The 21713-nt window shown below is 37.3% G+C and overlaps 1 long non-coding RNA gene across 1 annotated transcript in view; it reads right to left on the bottom strand.

The window, feature by feature from the left end:
- LOC140605468 (uncharacterized) overlaps positions 1–20269 on the bottom strand; it is a 652182-nt gene extending 631913 nt beyond the window's left edge. Inside the window, exon 1 of the long non-coding RNA XR_012008117.1 lies at positions 20168–20269. This is a non-coding gene — a long non-coding RNA (uncharacterized lncRNA). The remainder of the gene's footprint in view (positions 1–20167) is intronic.
- Between the last annotated feature and the right edge of the window lie 1444 nt (positions 20270–21713).

Raw genomic sequence — 21713 nt, 5'->3', positions numbered from 1 at the left:
TTTTAGATTTCGGTTCAACCAATAGACTCTTTCAATGCATGTGAAATATTTGTCCATTTCCAGATCCTTTGGGAGAAAAGCAAACAAATCATGTACTCTAAATAATTATACATTATTATATATCAATCAAATAAATAGATGTACAACAAATAAATAGATGTACATCAAACAATCTACTAAAAATAATCAAAATATCACATGTGGCTCTCAGCATAAATAAAAAACATTATATAAGAATACACTGTAGACTTACTCTATCAAATGTAAATACATTAACAAGTGAGATACAAACTGAAATGATTCCAGTATATCAAAAAGAATTGTACACTTTGATGATAACTGTAATTCCTTAACTCATACTTTTTAACCTTTAAGAGGTCTTAGGTAGATAAATAAGGCACATATGATAACTCTTCCAGGAAGAAAATAGCCAAGCATAATTAGCAGATATGCCATATATAATTGTTGAACATTTTTTCATTTATATGTAAAATGCCAACAGCCCTAATTTGAGTTCTAAATTTTAGTTTAGAACTAGTTTAGTACGTTGACTTCTGAAACTTGGTTTAAAAAGTTAAGTGGAGGGCACCTGCGTGGCTCAGTCAGTTGAGCATCTGCCTTAGGCTCAGGTCATGATCTCAGGGTCCTGGGATGGAGACCTGCATTGGGCTACCTGCTCAGTGGGGAGTCTGCTTCTTTCTCTCCCTCTGCCCCTATCTCCCCCACTTGTGCTCTCTCTCCGTCACATAAATAAAATCATTTTCTAAGTTCAATGGAAATGTTTTTTTAAAGATTTTTTTTTATTTATTTATTCATGAAAGACACAGAGAAAGAGAGGCAGAGACATAGACAGAGGGAAAGCAGGCTCCCCACAGGAAGCCTGATGTGGGACTCGATCCCAGGACCCCAGGATCACGCCCTGAGCCATTGACAGACGCTCAACCACTGAGCCACCCAAGTGCCCCTTAAGTTGATTTTAATCCATTTTCTTTTTTTTTAATTGTGGCCATGTAATAAACACTACTCAATCCCTTCATTTATTCAACAAACACGTCCAAAATACTCACTACAAAAACTAGGTGCTGTGTTAGTTATATGTTAGTTAGCTGAGAATACAATCACATAGAAGGTTGACATGGTCTCCTGTATATATTTGTTAAGATATTATTTGCATATTAATAAAATAGTACACAATTATTTTTAGTATATAATCAGATTAAAATGCCTCCATAATAAAATATGTTCCGAGTTACATTTTGTAATGCCATGAAGAAATTTCCTACATTTGCAAATCTGGCCAACATTTGGATGCCTGGGTGATAATTACAACACAGCTGGGTAATGGGAATTGAGACTTTCATAGTTCCATAGGAGTCTAGCTCTTTCAAAGTTAATACCATGGTTGAAAAATAACTTTTGACATTCTAGTTAAAATGAGGATATAGTGCATTTTTGTTCAATCTACCTAACTCAGTGACCTCCCATGCTATGAAAAGGCATTTCCCACCTACATAGGTGGCCCATACCACCCACGACCTCGTGCTTATATCCTGTTGCCATAATTAATTTGATTAGGGATGAAAAAGTGAATAAGCAGAAAATTCTAAGCAACTCTGCACTTTGAAGCAGTCAGGCAGTCTGCCAGGGAAACAGAAGTCTTCATGGCTTGGATAAAAAATTGTGTAATTCTGTATTCATCAGACTTTCACTTTAATCTCCAACATTTTTCAGCCTTTTGCCACATATCTGTGGCCTATGTAAATTATAACTCAGTCTTCTGTCCCTGAAAAAAACGTTCATCACGTATTTTTTTTTCCTAGCAGTTAATCTTTATCTGGTCTCTGCTTTTCTATCTAATCTCCTGTGCCTTAATGGTAACTCAGTTCTCAGGGGTTCTGGTATCAGCTCATCGAGCAGAGTAAATGCTTTGAACTAGTCCAATTTATTAAACACTAAGTGTTTGTGAAAGTTGAATTAAAAAAATTAATAATTTATAGCTTGTACTGCCATGTGGGAGTTTCTTGGCCCTTTTCATTTTTTTTAAGTAATGAAATATTTCCTATATTTATTCTCCATTTGTAACACAATCCTGCACTATGCCTAAACAAAAAGATTATGATTTTTAATATTACAATTTCTACAACTTTCCTCTTAATTAGAGTGGCTTTCCTAAGCCTCATCCTGGCTTTCTGGGGGTAGCTCTGTACTTTCTTTCATGACAGTAATCCAAAAGGGGTCACTGTACAAGTGGACTCCAGGATCATTTCTATACAGCAATGTAATCTAAATTGTATTGCGGACCCCAAATCCAAGTAGAAATCCCAATGGGCTACCAAAGTACACGTAAAACAGTTTTTAGACTGACTCAGCTTGTCCAATCAAAAATTATCCCTTAGCTCTTCCCAAATACATCAAAAATAAAAATTTTTTGATGTTTTTCAAAGAACTGAGGAAGAATGATCCTATTTCATGACACGCAATAAAATGTTCTAAAGTCCTCAAAGCAACTGGTCAGAAACCTTGCTCCTTCTCGCCCATCCTCCTTTCCTGCCAATGTCAGCCCATACTGTATGGGGGGATTTTTTGGGGATCACTCTTTCAACATCTGTTCTCACCTAGGTGCTGCAGTTTGTAGGATCCATACGCACCTCAGAGCCATAAATACAACTCTTCATGCATTTTGGAAAATTTTCCTCTGTTTAATCCCTGAATTCTTTAACTAATGATATCATTAGTCTTCTTTTAGTGTTTCTCCGCATTGATCACCTTCTCTCCTGATGCATGAATTGCTAGATTTCTTTGCTCACCTTCTACAATTAGCTCAAGATTTTATGTTGCTAATTTGGTTTTGGCGCTGGAGTCTTCTGGCTAACTTGGGCAGCTGCACGCAGACGTTCTCTTTGCTGGTAGACGGTACCTTAGGTGTCCTCACCTTTTTCTGATGTCCTTCACCACAGTTTCAGTTAAAGAGACAAGTGGACTTGATAGGGTGTCTAGCCTGGAAGCAGCAGGGCAATGAGGGGGTGGGAAGGAGGCTTCCTGGAGGAGGCAGGTGTGGCTGGGACACCTGGCTCTGCTCGGGACCAGGAGCAAGCCCGCAGCCAGCAGTGCCCCTCTCCCCCAGCCTGGCCCTGTGTCTGGAAAGAGCAAATTAGCCAGTCCCTCTTGCTCTAACCCTGGACACTAACCTGCAGCAACGGAGATCTCGGCAGTGTTTCTTTGATGCCACTACCAGCGGCCTACTCAATGCCTTGGCCCTCCTCCCTGGAGCACAGCATCTCCCCGGCCTCCTGCGACCCCCCTTCCTTTCTCGGTACCACCACAGAGGTGGGCCGCAACCACTTATTACCTTCTGCTGTTCATCTTAAGCTCTTTTAACCTTGTGCCAGTCTGTTAATATGACTTGTGTCACCGTGTGAATATGATTCATACAAAGCAACCCATGAGGCTGGCAAGCCCATCGCACACTGATTATCGCAACCTTTCTCAGATGTTCTATTACATCATTTTGATGGACGGAAGTTGTGATATGATGCAATTTAATTTCACTTCAGTGAAACTGGGAGTTGATGGTGATAACAGGATGACAATAATATGCAACTGATTATACAAAAATAAACCACCCAGATTGAAATAGAGTACCGGTGCCAATAAATATCTTCAGATAAAGTCACTAAAAGAGATAGTTACGCAGTGTGAAGTGTGCGAACTGGGAGTGAGAATATTCTATTCTGCTTCACAAAAGACCTTGTGCTAGTCACTTAGAACCTCCACATCACTCAGTTTCCTTATCTGTAACGTGTACAAAATGTCCCCATGACCTGCAATGATACCAACAGATTAAAGTTCTATAATTTGAATATTTTTTGCGTTTGTGGCTTCCTTTATCGTTCTACCAAAAATAGTCAAACATATATATTCTTTCTTTTTTTTTTTTTTTTTTTGAGAGGAGCAGAGAGGAGGAGGGACAGAGAGAGGGAGAGACAGACTCCTCCTAAGAAGGCTCCATGTCCAGTGCAGAGCCTGACCTGGGGCTTGATCTCTCAACCCTGAGGTCATGACCTGAGACAAAGTGTCAAGAGTTGGACGCTTAGCTGACTGAGCCACCCAGGCGCCCTCAACCATGTATATTCCTGACCTTTTAAGAACTTCCCATAGGAATGGATATATTTCACAAGAAAATTATATCCATTATTTATTGATAAATTTCAATTTAATATGATCATTATTAAATTGGGTTTTTAAAAGTTTGTAAACATAAAAATTTAAATTCCAAAATTACGTTGTTACTAACCCCCCCCCTTTTCCTAATATTGTAGAATCTAAAACTTTCATTTACTGGGACACCTGGGTGGCTCAGTGGTTGAGCGTTTCCTTTGCCCCAGGTCATGATCAGGTCCCCCATCGGGCTCCCTACAGGGAGCCTGCTTCTTCCCCTACCTATGTCTCTGCCTTTCTCTCTGTGTCTCTTATGAATAAATAAAATCTGTAAAAAATAAAAAATAAAATCTCTACTTACTACTGCTAATATTACTACTATATATTTAGTCATTGTTTTATAGTTCTCAAAATTATTTCCCTTTGGTGCTTAGACTGTAAACAGAATGTAGGATTCACTTTTCAGTTGGTATCTTATGTGCTGGAAAAAAAAGAAAGAAAGAAATGTGCTTGCTTTCTGTTTGCTTGACTTTGGAACAAACGTTAGGGAGAAAACAGGTCCTGTGCTGCCTGTATAGAATTTCTCTGCAGACATATAAGGTCAAAGGATGCTTGCATCACAGGATGATGAAGAATCTTTGAAATTCTTATTTTATAAAATAAGAGTAAGGATGAAAATGAGACCAGTTAGAATGGTTGGTTTGAATTTCATTTATTTTTGAAACTGATTTATTATATTTTCATTATTCAGCTTCTGTGCTCTGCTTTTACCATTCAGTGACAATTTTAATCTTCCTACAGGTAATGAGATCACAGGTCAATTCTGAGTTTAATATCAATATGTTATCTGGTAATATGGATGTAATAATAGATGCTTGGTCATTTTATTTTCACACTGAAGAGGACTGATGATCACACGAGGCACGGCATGAGACTTCTGTGTGTTAAAATTATTCTGATAAGCAAAATAATTTTTTCTTCACATAATTTTCAGCACTGAAAAGACGCTACAGAATACTATGTTGATCTTACAAATACTGACAATCTCCTATCATAACTAAGATTTTTGTTATTTTCAGGTTTTTTTTTTCCTAATGATCAGATAAGACTACTACAGTGAATTTAAGTAACTGCATACGTGAGTTGACAGTCATGCACAACTACTGGACAGCTAGTTAGTTAATGATGAAATAAGGGACAATTACCTGTTCAGTGAGTAAGAGGCACTTGGCGATTTGTTTTGTTTCTGTGTATTTTTAAATTAACAGGTGTCAACCCACGGTTCTGTTAGAGTGGTCTTTCAAAGTGCAAAGTCCTGCCACTTACACACCATGTTTCTCTACAAACACTCTGAATCACTTACCGAACCTTGTCTAGACTTCCATCCTGAGTGATAATCCTGTGTCTACACTTAACCCACCTTTTTCGGGCATCATTTACACGAAGTGTTTTCAGGTGCTCTCTCAACCTTCTTTCTTTGTGGTTCCTCTCAGACTATGACTGGCACCTGTTAAAGATGCATCTGGAAGTTTTGTCAGAACACATTTTCAAACTAATTTATTTGACTTGTCTGAAGTGATCTCTTATACTTTGAACCTTTTAAAGATGTAACTACTTTTGTTCTAATTACACGACTTCTTTATTCTCATCTCAGTTCAAGAATCAAACTCCCAGTCCTCAGATATTCTAGGTTTTTCTGAATTCAAATAGTGTTTCTAATCATTCCATGCCAACAGCTCCCGACATGATAGCAGAGGTCTGAACCACGGGCATTTTTCCCTGCACAGTGTTTATTCATTTTCTGTTTCTACACTGTGTTTTCCTGTACAGCTAGGGGTTGTCTCTGCCACCATTATTCTTGCTCCTGTCTTCTCCCAGAGTTCTTTCTCCAGTGACCCTTCTCTTTCTCTGTATGATGTACCTTTCTCCAAGCATTAAAAACAACAGACGGCCATTACCAACATAAAGAGATACACTTTTGCTGCAATGTAATGCCCTTTCATCAACTGTTTACCTTTTTTTTTCTGTGAAAGCACTGCTAAATAATTGAATAGAACTACTACATTCAGACTGTATATTTCCCTTGCAGATACTTTGAATCAACTGCTTAAAGATAATATTCTTAAAAAAAAAAAAAAAAAGATTTATTTATTTATTCATGAGAAACACACAGAGAGGCAGAGACACAGGCAGAGGGAAAGCAGGCTCCCTGTGGGGACCCTGATGCAGAACTCGATCCCAGGACCCTGGGATCACGCCCTGAGCCAAAGGCAGACACTCAACCACTGAGCCACCCAGGCAACCCAAAGATAATATTCTAAATCAACTCAAGTACTCCTCTAGGCCACATTATAATTCATCTTGTTCTGGAAGCCCTTTTTTATCAATCTTCAGTCAACACAATGTCCACAGTTCTTAATACTCATTCCACATGTATAACGATACCTGATTACAAATCTAGCCCGTCTTATAGCTTCCAAATAATCTCTATAAAACATCCTAACAGGCTTTTAGGAGTTCTGCTATGATCCAATGGTTAAAAAAAGAAAAAGAATATATATTTGCAGTTAGCTCCTTAGTCTAAAAAAAAAATAATTAAAATATTGACATTAATTAAGAAAAGCCTAGATTTTGGCAAGATAACATTATATATAATATATAAATATATATAATATTTATATAATATATAAATATATATAACATATATATAAAATTATATATATATATATATATATATATATATATATATATATATATATTTGCCAGAAAGTAGCACAAAATTTTGCTTTTGTTTCTTTACTAGAAACCTCAGAAATGGGTAAAGGAAACCAAACATTTAAATAATAGTACTACATAGTGATTCATTTTGTGATAAGAGAAATGATGCTCTGATCTCACTATACTTTGATTAAATATAGAACTGCACATATCAGATAAAGAATCTTTAAGATAAAACTATTCAAAGCTAGAGAGGAACAAACTTGCCTACTTGGTTTCCTTCTCTGTAGCTTTCATGTTTAACCTTAGTGATCAAGTCAACAGCCACAAGACCAGACTAGAAAATAGTTCTCTTGCATTTCAAAAGCAACCATACATTCACAGCCATTTTATTTAAAATATTAAATGGTACCACTTACTTTTCTTAGTCTCAGTATAGTTTTTTCCTCTAGACAGAAAGAAATTTTCCATTCAAAATTGCTCATAAAACTTCTTGTCTTTGTAATCAAGTTAAAACTAGAGGAAATGACTTGCCTCCATCAGCAGGATACCATTTTATTAAATTCAATCAAATGTTCTATTTACACACTTCAATCCTCAATAAAATCCAATTTTATTATTTGAAACCTATAATCTTCAGTGAAATTGAATAAGTGTATTTCACCAAAGCTGAAGTGCTCTGTTATATTAATCAGCTAGACATGATTTTATAAAAAGGTGGGGAGGGATGGGGTAAAGGCAGCCCTGGTGATGGTCTGAATTTTGCCAAACTGTCTTAGTCTCTATGAAGTTAATTTTTAGACGTAATGTCACAACTTTTAATAGATAAATACTACACACTGGAATGAAAATGTTTGCATTTTAATCCAGTTTTTATGTTCCACGTGAGGAGACTTTCCTTGAACATATTTTAGTATATTTAATTTACAGAATTCTATTTATTGAGTTCATAAAATAGGCACCATCTGTTTGGAAATTTTAAGAAAAGACAGCATGAACTATGGTAAATGTAATCAATAAAAGATGGTGCCTAGCTACAGTGCTTCAGAACATCCTTAAGTAAATTATGCCTTGAAAACAGCAAGTCTCAGCAAGTTGAACCCACAAGGGCATCAACGCAGAGTAGCCACCATTCCCAGCGTGACTCTCCTTCATGTTGTCAATTAAATCTCCTAAATGTCTCTGGATTTACTCTGAGGAAGCCTACTGGGTATGTGTCTACTTTATCAATAGAGCAGAGCAAATGGCACTGGATTATGAGTCAGATGCCTTGTTTATAGCCATGGATTCAGAGTTAACTATCTGTGCAACTTTGGACATGGGACCTAAAGTCTCTGAGCCTCAGCAAGCATGCTGCTGATCTCCATCCCTCACCTGCGGTACAGAAGGCTAACTGATTGTAACATGCTTCATATATTCCTATTCTTACACTGTGGTTCAGGCCGCAAGTTCCCATCAGTTTAAGACAGTATTCCACTTCTCAACTACTGCCATCCTGTGACTGGATAATTTCTAAGGTCGTTACCATTTGCAATACTGCAGGACTCCAAATGCCCCAAATCAATTAATTGATTCCTGGTATTAATACTCATAATGGCTCCTACCGGCTCTCCAGATAATCCTGGTGCTATTTACAAATATTCTCTGGTGCTTCCTAGCTCAGTGTCCCTTAATCTGACTGCAATGGCTACATTCTGATGAATAAAACTGAAGTTTATTAAAAATGTATATACCTACATACGCATGCATCTATCTTATAATTTATATGTGTGTGCATGTGCATACAGTTTGAAAGAAAGTTGAATATTTGTCATTTTAAAAATGCTTAAGTCATTTATTTCAATTGGCAGTAAATGATAGCTTGGCAATGTTTACGAATGATATGTAATTGAAAGGAGAGGAATTCTGTGATAGGATATCTTTTGGCTTTGAGAAATGTTTTCTGGAGTCATAACTCTGTGCAGTAGAATGGTGGAAATGTTACCCTGAACTCAATCAATCTCCTTGAGCATGCATCTGTCTCTAAACTACCTTTGAAAGAGAAAGTGAGTAAATGTGACATAAGTGACAAAATATCCAATTAAATAAGTTCCCTTCCATATACTGTAACGTAGTCTTGGCAAAGTGTACCATGTGGACCGTAGCATGTATATTGTTGGATGTAAAGTTAAGACATTTATCAAGAAGCACCATGATAGGGAAGATGGAGCAGTGGACCTGGAACTAAAATGCAAGGACTCAAATCCTGTCATTGGTCAAATAAGGTATGGATTTAAAAGTGATTTTTTAAAAATCTAATGAATGTAAAAATTATAAATATATCATAATTAGAAAAATGCACACATTTAATTGTAATAATAACCAGTGGGAACTTAAATGAAGAAACACATCTCTGGTCTGTTTGCTGCGTTTGTCATTTTTTTTATCTTAGGCATTAAAAGCAACTAAATGTAAACAGAATTTAATAGATTTCATTCCCTACTGGCAGCAGTAAGTTTACAAGATGGCTGGCCACAAAGTAATAAGACTGATGTAATTCTTTCCAACAATTTAGTGTTGACCCTTTAACAGTATGGAAATACAGTAAGTTGTTAAAAAATAATAATTTTCATGATGAGAACCCTGGCTTCCTTTTCTTTAGAGAAAACAATGTGTTAGTTTGAAATCAAATATTCACAGTTGTTCTCTGCATGCCTCTTTTCAACATCTATAATGGTGCCCTTGCCACAACTTTCCATTGCTTCTTTCTTCCCATCAAGGAAAACAGAAGGTCAATTAGAGAATAGGATATCACAAAAGTTCCAAAAATATATGATTGTAGATAAAAATCAATCCTTTTATTAAACTGTTATCATATGTAATAGACACTCTCAGATTGTGTGTGTTTATTTCTGTACAAATGAAGTTGAAGATTATTAATATATAAATTGGGTATATCTTTTGGTAAGTGAGTTAACTTGTAAAATGAGCATGATGTCTGGTAGGAGATGAATATGCAAAGGAAAAGTAAAATGATAAAGCATATTTTTAATACAGTATATTTTTTAAAATATTTTAGTTTTAGGGTAGTCATATACTAGCTATGCATAATTTTGGACTTTTTGGTTATGTCTAGACATTCTCAAATCTTTTTTTAACAAAAAAATTTCCAAAAAATATATTAAAGGAATTTAAACAATAATTATTATTATATGCACTAGCACATTCAAGTGCCAGTTAGCAATTTAAAAAGTCATTCTTCTTGGGCAACCCAGGCGGCCCAGCGGTTTAGCGCTGCCTTTAGTCCAGGGCCTGATCCTGGAGACCCAGGATCGAGTCCCACGTCAGGCTCCCTGCATGGAGCCTGCTTCTCCCTCTGCCTGCATTTCTGCTTCTCTCTCTTTCTCTCTCTCTTTCTGTGTCTCTCATGAATAAATAAATCTTTTTTTTTTTTTTAAGTTATTCTTCTTAAGATGGAGACTACTGAAAGTTTGGACTACTATGTGCTCATGGATTTTCCATATCACCAAAAACTATATATAATTATTAATAAAAAAATTCACATGCCTATAATTTGCTCTATTCCTATGGTAAAAAGAAGTAAAACAGCAGATTTTTGAAAGAATATATCTTTAGTCAAACCATGTTAAGCCCCATTATGTATACATCAGGATAAAGAAAACGTATCTCCACACTGACTGGTGTTTATGGGAAAATTATACCATTTGTCTTGCTAGAAATTCACATTTAGTGAATAAAGTGCTAACAGTTCTATAGCACAGGTATGAGTATATTTTATTAAAAATAATAAACTCTTATCCCCAAAGCACACAAAATGTGAATATTTTTATTAATGTCGCTGTCTGTATATATTTGGTCACAGGATCCAAAGTGCTTTCTCTGCCCATCCTTTCACACCATACGCATGCATATGTATATCAGGACATCATGTTGCATACTTTAAATATCTTGCAATGGTATTAGTTAAATATGCCTCAAAAAAGCTTAATATGGGGATCCCTGGGTGGCTCAGCGGCTTAGCACCTGCCTTTGGCCCAGGGTGTGATCCTGGAGACCCAGGATCGAGTCCCAAGTCGGGCTCCCTGCATGGAGCCTGCTTCTCCCTCTGCCTGTGTCTCTGCCTCTCTCTCCCTATGTCTATCAGGAATAAATGAAAAATCTTAAAAAAAAAAAAAAAAAAAAAGCTGAATCCAAGAGAAGAAAATGGGAATTCATACAGAGAGAATTTAAAGGATTTGTCCAATGCCCCTGCCTCATCAGTGACTCCTAGTGAACTGAAAGTCTCCTCTTTCTCCCTTCATTCTACCTTTCCTCTTGTCTTCCCTTCTCTGTCTCTTTCTCCTTCATACGATACTCATTTGTGTCCTTGGCACCTGTATCAGGTGCTGTGAAATGCACAGATAAATGAGAACCTCCAGGAAATTACTAGATCTATTGCCTGGCCCTCTTAGTAAATGAAATACAGAGTCTGAAACGTAGGACTGAAGGCCCTGACTCATCAACAGATGGTGCAGTCTCAAACAAAAAAAGACATGATTTCAATTAATATGGAGATGAAAAGAGAACTCATAAACTGCCAGATAGGCCGGTTGACCATGGTACGCATACTGCAAATCTCATGATGTCAAGTATAGATGTACAGGTAAGACAGATATGTTTCCTGGACGGAATAAATAAACCAAAAGCGAGTCGACTTGACATATGAGTTACTTCATGGGATAGCCCCTCTAGAGGTCAAGGAAAGTGGCCAGTATTACAAAATATGTATATGGTTTTTACATACTCGTTCTCAAAAGAACCATTTTCTTTTCTAACGTGTTTTCTTGAATTTAGAATATCGCCTTTGTCAATAAGGAAGGTTTTTAAAATGCAATAACACACCTTACTGAACAAATTTATTTAAAATGATATTATCTGCCATTTGTCTTATTTTATATTGCTGGTTTCCGCTGAGTGCTAATAAGTGCTTGCCATTGAAGAGGTTTGCATTTCACATCTGTCACCAGCATCCAGTAACTGCACCTAGGGGGAACTGTCAGGGAGATTGTTATTCTCCTTCGTAACACCCCGAATCTGTCTCACATCATTTACATACAGATAGTTACAGGCATTCATCATTTCATTATGCTGACGACTTCACTATTCTGATGTATAATGTCTCTTTAATGAGCCTCAAAAAATACAATATTCCTTGATTTATGACTGCTTAACTGAAAAATTATACAAATTGGAGAAAAAAACCCTCATAATGTATTTTCATTTTTCCTCCACATTACACTTATATTTAACAGTGACTCATGAGTTAAGATCATTGCTTCTCTGACAAAAGAAATGATCAGAATTTGACTTACCATGTTCTAGTGCCACTGCGTTTTATGTGCATATTTAAAGCTGCACAGTAAAACCGTGCTGACACCAAAAAAGTAGCAAATTAAAATCGATCTTTCCCTGCCCCCCACCCCCCAAGAAAGACGTGTATTGGACAACCGGTTCCAATATCACTCTGAGTTTGACAAGGCTTCTTCAGTTGTAGTGAAGATTATCACTCTCCTATTCATTTTCCCTTCTGTAAGCAAATATTAAGGACCCTGACATCGAGAGAGCTCTGTCAAGCAACAAAGTAGTAGTAAGGAAAGGCAAAAAACAAAAACAAAAAACAAAAAAAGGTAAATCTGAAAGGGGAACAGAGGCCTGGGAAAAGGTGAAGTTGCTGTTTCTTTCATGATTGCTTCATTGCAGCCCCCGCTTGAGATGGCAGGCCCAAAAAGGTGTCACCAGCCTTGTGTCCTATTCTCTTAAAAGCTATGCCATTGAAGGTGATGAAAAGTGTCCTATTTATTAATTAAAAGTCATTCCCCAAAAGGAACTGGGTTGTTCCTCAAACAGGCAAGAGTTCCAAAGAAGTATAAATTGTTCATGTGCTGCCAGCTTTTGCAAAAGAAAGCCTTTGAGTGTAGTGTAAATCATATTAGAATGAACACTACATACAATTAAGAATAAAAACAGATCTGGAATCTCAGAAGAGCTCATAAATCAGCATGAGTAAGGGATACAGAAATAGAACCAAATTCAGGAAACTTGCATCCATAGACAGATTTGATATCAGCTTCTTAGGTTTAGCTTCAACACATCTGAGATTACTGGTAGCTTTCGGTTTCTAAAAAAAACCAGAAAACCAGGCTACACTAACCCAGAATCATTACGAAAAGAGTGGTTCAGGTTAAATAGAAGTAAACACAGGACTGTTCTCATGTAGAACAAGTGAAAGGATTGCATATAGAAATCCTAATAAAAGACATATGGCTGTGTGCAGACACAGATACTCCATAAGAAAATGTCCTTTTATAAATATATCCAAGAAAATTGATTCTATTACTTTAATCTTACCTTTTTATTCCCTGGCTTGATTACTCTCTTTCAGGCTCACGATAAATTACTTTTGGTTGTATCTAAATATGTGACTCACCCACAAAGAAAATAACCAAAGTTGAGGGGGGGTGGGAAAGGTGATGGGATTCCATTTATTTGGGTACTCTTAAGTAGAAGAATTCTAGAATATATTTAAACCAATTTAGCGCTATTCACAAAAAGAGTAATTTTTAACTCCTTTTAGTAACTACGGCAGGGGGGCGGAGGGGCGATGATGGTTTTCCTACTCTTTGTAGGAGGGATTCCTTAAAGAGCCATAGTAGTTGTTGGCCCATGCTATATAAAGAAAGAATACAAGTCGCCTGTTAAGTTTGCGTAATAGAAGATTCTGAGCTCACAACAAAACGCAAGATGTATCATACAATGTATATATAAAAATATTCCCAGACAGATGCTTATAGTTTTAGGAGAAACATGGGTCTTAACACCAAACATCTTTGAATTGCCCAGGCACTTATACTCTTAGGCCAAAATGGGTCCTGATTTTTACTCTTACTTTTGCTTTATTTTACTGGTAACTGGTAAAAGGGGTAACTGGTAAAGGCACTGATATATTAATATCCCTGAGTATCATATTTACAAAACAGCCTAGAGAAATATCAATCATTTCCTTTTTATTCTAGACTGGGATGATGTGCTCATTTATGGGCCTCTTCATCACTGAGATCAACTAGTTTCCCCTAAATAAAAACAACAGCAAACACGATAATGAGGCCTCACTGTCAATCACTCGTACATGTATCATATAACATGTCGTCTTCACAATAACCCTCCTGGATGGGCATTTATTTTTTATACACATTTTAAAGACGCGAAAGCTGAAGCATTGAGAGCTTACCTGACATTGCCAAAGATAAACAGTCCTCGGGGTGCCACCGGCCCTATACTCGACCCAGCCCTGCGTCCTAACCTTAGATCCTTGTGGGAATCAGACTTTCGCCTTTTCCGGAATCTAAACTTCCTATCACGCCCATTAAAATTAAAAAAAAAAAAAAAAAAAGAATCCAACTAACCAACAAGTTAATAAACCATAAGAAAGCCTACCTTCATCGCAGCACCATCTTCACTTCTCAACTAAACTGCTTCTGTTTTGTTGCCTTCCTCTTCAATGCAGTGCCACCTGGCCTTGGCCTCACCACTTGGCTATTCCTGCTCTTGCCAAAGGGCGAAAACCTGTGGCCTATCATTTCCAAGGATCAGGCCAGCTTGATCTTAATTGATCTCTCTTTTGCAGTGAGCTCTTCATCATTACTGATTTCTCCATAAAACTCACACCCCAATGACTTGACTGGCTCCTCTTGTCGGGCTCCTTCTGACCTTTCCTCAGATGCCTCATTTCGGGTTCCCTTTCCTTCAACATCTCATTAGATATCATGCTCCCTGGGGTTCCATTTCTCTTCCAATCACTCACTCACTCTGCAAACTACCTTTACCTGGGGGTTCAATGGGCACATGCTCAAGATCCCCAGAGCAAGACATCTTATTTTCATAAACCTCCTCCTATATCACTACCTCAGCATGAGGCAGCAGCACCCAACCAAAACGGAAAAGGAATACAGGCCACTTTCTTGTTTCTCCTCTCCCTAGCTCTAACTCACCAACACTCGATATTAAACAATCAGTCAAGTCCTCCTGATCTTGCCACCGCCATGTATTCATCTTCATCTCTATCCAACCCTCCCTATATTCACAGCCTCTGTTGTATTGCTCACTGTTTGTTTTCTGACACTAAACTGCTGCAGTTCACAGCATTCATCATGCCCTTCCCCCCACCCACCCCCATCCCTTATACTTTTTGAACCCACCCCCGTCCCACCACACATCTCAAGTCCACTCAATTTAGGTACCACTCGCTACTTTCTGTGGAAACCTAGTGCCTCTTTTCAGTTCCCTCCTAACATGTTATGCATGGCTTGAGCCTTCAGATACATTTAAATGGAAGTAAAATGTAGTGGTTACATGTGTGGCTTCTACACTCCGCCAGCAGACGGGTGATTTAACCTCTCTTAACCTTACTTAATGGCTGCCTCACATCCACAAGATGGAAGACGACCATCATACATCAGTAATAGGGTAGTTGTGAGGATAAAGCAGAGCATTCTGAGTAAGCCTAGCATATATTAATACAATATTGTTATAATAGTTTATAAATATTTCCCCCCCCATTCCCCAGGAGACACCATGCTCCTTGAAGGTGGGGATTTATCTTAATATAACCAGCACTTCACACCAAGCCCAGAGCAAGGGCTTCTATACCTTGAAATGATTGAATGAGGCGATGTGACACCATGTTCTGAATTAAAGACCTATTTTATTGGCTTTTGCTCCCTAGTTTAAACTCAAGGTGAATTAAGCAAGTAAGACGATAACCAATGAAGTATTTCACTCCATATCAGAGCCTATGTGTGAGTTTTCAGGCATGACCACAAGCAAATATGTAGGCATTTCCTGGTGGGCATCAAAGGGGAGAGCTGCCATCTTCCCACTTGACTGGATACACAGCTCGTGCTCTGCAATCCCTCTAGGGAGTTTCAGGACCGACCCCCCACCTTGCTCCCCCCAGTCAGCCTTACTCTTACACATCCACACATCCACATCCCTAGACCATATGCCTTCAGCCAGAAACCTCTGTATCTGGGGTCTTTGGCAGAGGCCTTCCTCAGGTGGCTCTGCTATGACCTCTTATGGAGGAACCTTGAACACATGTCTTTCCACTCTGACTCAGTACCATCCTGCTCCTAGCTCTACAGCTCTACCTCCTTTACCTCCCCATCACCCTGGTCCACAAAGCCGACAGAGCTTTTTGTTCAGAGCTCTAATCGGCCTAAATGAGCCCCACATCTGTGCTGATCCACCTGACTCCCAACCAGTGTGTTTCATGAAGGGAAATGAATTAGGGAGGAGTCGGGGCTTTCTCCAAATTAGCTTCCTGCTTATATTATCCCAGCAAGTGATTAAAGGCTTGACTGTTACTTTCATTTTGGCTTACTGTCTTAATTGACTACTCAGACACCTGGCAGCTCAGCTCTCTCCACATCAGCCCAACTCCTGACAACTAAGGAAGATGGGAGATTGCAAAAGGAAAATATCCTGAAATACAATATTTACCTACCCCTCACCTCATCGGAAGATAGGAGGACACTCTTAGATTTCCAGACTTCTTAGAGTTTTCACGATATCATTTGTCCATGGATATATTATGGACCTGGAATTCTATGTGACCTAAAGGCACGGTTCAAGGTGGTGACGAGGCTCTATCGATTCGTAGTTCAAAAATCAAACTTCCATAGTGCTATGTATCTTGTAGGGTTGACTCTGGAAATATACCAACTTCCAGAATATTCTGTTTTTTTGTGTGTGTTCCCTTTTCGGAGGTGGTGTCTGTGATGTCACTAAATCACCCATCATGACGATACCCCCAACCCAAGTGGTTAGAGAAAAATCAGAATAATCCAAAAGCAGAAGTCTAAGTGTATGTGTTTGGGTCACCAAGTATGAAACATCAGCTTCTTCAGGTTTCCAAATGAACTCATTTCAGAGTGAAGGCTATAGATTTAAGAATGTATCTATCACCACAGATGTAAAATTGTCTGGACTTAGAGGAGATATCGGCCGATCAGATTTAGTATCCTGTTTTATATCAGTTTTATTCAGAGACTTCTAAGAACAAAGGGGCATAAACAGGGAGAACAGGAGACAGAGTACACTTTCCTATGTGTGAACCCCTCGGGGAGGAGCAGGGACAGTACACACATTTCCAAAAGAATGGTCGTCAGCTCAGCAGTGCCGGTGGGACAGATGAGGCAGGTCTATGAGGACTCTCACCTCACAGTAAAGGACATTGTAGGATTCTGAGAAGTGAGGAATACCTTCCAAACCCAGTGCCACACTTCCTACCACAGTGTACTTAGCAGCTCCACTCTGGGTCTAATTTCAGAATCTAAAACAAAGTTGAAATAAAAGACAGGACATCAAGGAATCCATCTTGGAGAATGATCGTCTCTGAGACTCCTCTTTGCATCTCAGCATTTTCCCTATGATTTTTCCATTTCCACTGGTTGGTCTCCCTCAGTTTCCTCTGGCTATGTATCAAACGTTAAAACTTTTCTCCTTTTTAAGAAAGAAATACAAGTCCTGCTGGCATGAAGCTAAAACCTGTTCCTTAGTAATTGAAACACACTTTGTAGATCTGCCAGTGAAAGCTCCTAAGTTCAGGTCTTCGATAAGAAGAGCCAAAATTAAAAGAAAAAATAAAAAAAAAAATAAAAAGCTTGATGGAAACATCCCCAAGTAAGAATAAGACCATTTCCTTTAGACTTTAAATAGTATGAAAGAATGAAAGATCTCAGAAATAATTACTAAGAGTGAGCCATGGCTTACCTTTCATTGTGTTGTTTTTTAACTGAAGATCTTAGCTAAGTTCTTATATGCTGAAGTTTTTTGCTCAAAAACTATTCTTATTATCATCAGGCTATCGTCATGCATATGGAACACAATAAATATGTTTTAATATTAGACTTAAGGATAAAAGCAACGGATCAAAATATGTGATTTATCACCTACTGGGCTATTTATTACTTCAATCTTAAGTCTATGCATTTAAAAATTTTATCCCAAGGTAAAGTTAGAAGAACCACCTCAAGGAAAGTACAAATTATCTGCCAAACAGAGCAGACAGGAATTTGCAGGAACCTAATGTCAAGAGAATGTTAAATGCTTATACTTCAGGAACAACCAAACAAGCAAAAACAACTGTTCTTATTAAGCAACATAACAATGAAATATTTTATATATTTAATACCACTAGAGGGCTTGATACGGTTTGCTTAATAAAAAGAAATTCTTACACCAGGTTGCCTTCTTGGTAGAAAAGACCTTCTATATAGTCATCCTAATCATAGTTATTAAAAAACACATGTGTAAACATCGATTCAAAATACGATAAAATGATTAGATCAAATACAGACTGAACACTGTGTTAAACAATGTAAGTGTGTTAAACTATAGGGTTTTGAGAATCACTTAGTCTTAAAATGACACTGAACTGTATTTCTGCAAATCTGTATTTGACAACATGGTTCTGATAGATGGCCTAGGACATTCTGGAAGAAGATTAATAGCTTTAAAGCAACTCACAGATTTCTCTCAGTTGCAAGTCACAAATAGTATTAATTAAAAATAATTTGCTTCCAAGTAGTCTCTATATTTTCAGAGGAATATTTACTTTCATGAAAATTTTTCTATGACTCTAACCTAGAAAAATTATACTACAGAAGACATTAAAATTGAATGACTTTGAATTCCTTTTGTAGAACAAGTAACATATTTAATAATTTTGATTTTGTCTCAAGGGATGTTTGGCTTTAAATCAACTTCATTATTTGGTCATATTGTAAATACATATTTTTATGAGACAATGAGAGAATAAAAATTACTACACTTAGCTAAGGGAAACAAGTCTTAAAACTGATTCTAAAACTTTTACTTAGCCATTTAAAATATGAATTAGATCCATTGCCCCAAGTCATAGAATGATGTGAAATATTACCATGAATATAATTTTCAAATTTTGATGTGAAAAATCTAACTCTCACTACATAATGTAAAATACTTCCGCAATTATGAATAATCAAGTGAAATATAAAAGGTCTCATTCACAAGAACTTTCCCAAACTATGGACTCAGTTTTAGGGTAAAAAAAAAAAAAGGTTGTACACCATAGAATATTATCTGAGCTATTTTTGGGGTTAATAACATAAGTCAACACATAAGATATATCTGAGTACATAGTAGGGTGACATTTAAAATATGTAATCATCTGTGGTGCATGGACTTGCCCAATGAAATCATCTGTGGTGCATGGACTTGCCCAAGTGCATGGACTTGCCCTCCTGGTGAGCTCTGATATCAGTAGAGATATCTACATGTGATTTTAAAACCTAAAGAAACCTTAGTTGTCTGGAGGTTTTATTATTAAATACAATCTTCCCCAGACGTTCTGTTTTTCTATGTGATTCATGGGACGATCAAAGACATTGCAATCCAAGAGCGACAGCCAGCCACCTTTAGTCCACCAGCAAAATGGCTGTCATTTCATCCAAACATAATAGCACTTGCTTGTGAATTACAGTACAATACCACGGAATATTATGTAGAAAATGCATTTCTTTATTTATATGACCAAACCAAGCCCTCAGGTCAGTTGACGGGGCTTTTGCAAGGTTGTGTTTGTCTTTATTCTTTATGAACATAACAGTTCTGTATGATTACATGGCAGATGCAGTGAGTAAAGAGCACTTGATAACTTAATAAGGTTCAGATTAAGCTTTCGAAAAATTGAACTCACGGTTATTATCACTGATAGCTTGATAGATTTAAAAATGTCACCAGCATTTAAGCATCCAGCCTTATAAAAGTTTCTCATTTGTTATTTTTCTAATGATATAACTCAAAATCTATTGATTGTGCATGGAAAGGCTATCGTTCTTCCCAGCCTAGATTTATAATTATTTTACTTTCTCATCAGAAAACTGTCATACTGCTAAATATATCCTGGCAAAGATCATCATGACATAGTAAACAATCGTCATACTGTCCCTCATTTCACATCTGTTTACCCCAATTATTAACTTACTTACTTTTTATTTATTTAATTATAGAAAGGAGGGACTTTTAAATCTAGGATATTTTTTTTTCTTTCCAAGTGGTTATTCTCTTAACAGCAATGTTTCAGGAGATTATAGTACTCTGCCCACTGCTGCTTCTATGATACATACATTATTCTTACATTCTGTTAAGGTACACCACACATGGCATGGACACACAAAAAATGCACATTTTAATTTCATTAGAAAATACTTACAGTGATACACCTCTGTGAGCGATCTTAATGCTTCATCCAGAATAAATACCACATGAGGAGAATATTCAGAGGTTATTTTTATCTTCTTTCTCTAATTTACATGATCGCTGCATTCAAGTCTGAAAAAAAAATTAAATGTCTCACTATTAAATACAATGGCATAATTTCTATGTAATTTGTAAAACAATAAGAAAATGCTAGAATATTTCCCGAACACAGTAAGTTTCTGAATACTGAGTAACTACAAAGAATTTTAGAAATGCAATTTATATAGGATGCAAAAATCATCAGGCCTGTCAAAATTATATGAAATGTGCACTGAGCAATTCCAAATAGTACTCCTTTTGCTTCCCTGGTAAGATGGGAAATGACCTCTACACACTCCAAGTGATCTTAACTGCATATACTTTTATTCAAGATAAGCATATTTAGGATACAAAGAAAAAATGAAAATATATTTTTTTCTTTCTACCAGTTAAGTGATTGTCATAAAATCAACCTAGAGTATTTAGCTGAGTTAAACTCTTAGTGTTGGAGCAGTCACAGGGAAGTCAATTTTATTCCTCTAACCCAATTAAGTTATGAATATTCATGTTATGTTTAACAAAAGAGATATTCAAACACTGAATGAGATTGAGTGAGAGATTTGTTAAAGAAAGCTGTAAAATAATCATGATTTTTACGATAAGCTCCAGAGAAAGAAACAAAATGTGTATGGGTATCTTCAGATTCAGTGGGACAGAGAGGAACAGACCTTTGTGAGAGGAAGGTTGCCTACCAATAGCTTAGCTATCAGTGAAAATCAAACCAAAAAACCTTAATGCAAAGGACTTCCAATGGAAAGACCCTTTAAAGCTACTGATCTCTTTTAAGTTGTTTTAATGGGAATAAACTTAATACCTAGTAATAAAAGCCACAAAGTTTCAAGACACAGTTGTTTTAATTATTAAGCAAACAAACAAATGCTATTTTAGGTCCAAGTGCTGTAACACTCTCACCTCCAACTCCCAATGTCAGAATATGGTGCATTCATTTCCTGTCAGCCCCCAAGATTGTCACAGAGAATAACAGCAACAAAAGTCATTCAATGTCACCCTTGGAATCTCAGTAACTGTGAAGGGAGGCAGTTTGTAGAATAAACAACACGAAAAGACCTGCCTCTCCCCCCAAAAATCTCTATCTTAAATGCAATTACTTATGTCAGTCAACAGTAGTTTAAACCATTGACAACCGACTTCCTGTCTGACTGGTTGATATGTCCAGTCTGAATTTTTTTTTTTAAAGATTTTAATTATCTGAGAGAAAGAGAGAGAGAGTGCATGCACAGAAGCATGCATGGAGAGGGGCAGAGGAGTAGGGAGAGGGAAAGGGAGAGAATCTTAAGCAAACTTCATGTTGAGTGCAGAGCCTCACTCAGGGCTAGACCCCACAACCCCAAGGTCATGACCTGAGCAGAAACCAAGAGTCCTATGAGCCACGCAGGTGCTCCTGTCTGGTCTGATTTTTAGTCCCCTGCTTAGCAGGGAGTCTGCTTCTCTCTCTGCCC

This window comes from Canis lupus, chromosome 15 (genome assembly GCF_048164855.1).
Source record: "Canis lupus baileyi chromosome 15, mCanLup2.hap1, whole genome shotgun sequence".
Classification (NCBI taxonomy): domain Eukaryota; kingdom Metazoa; phylum Chordata; class Mammalia; order Carnivora; family Canidae; genus Canis; species Canis lupus.
This window is presented reverse-complemented; position numbering and strand designations above follow the sequence as displayed.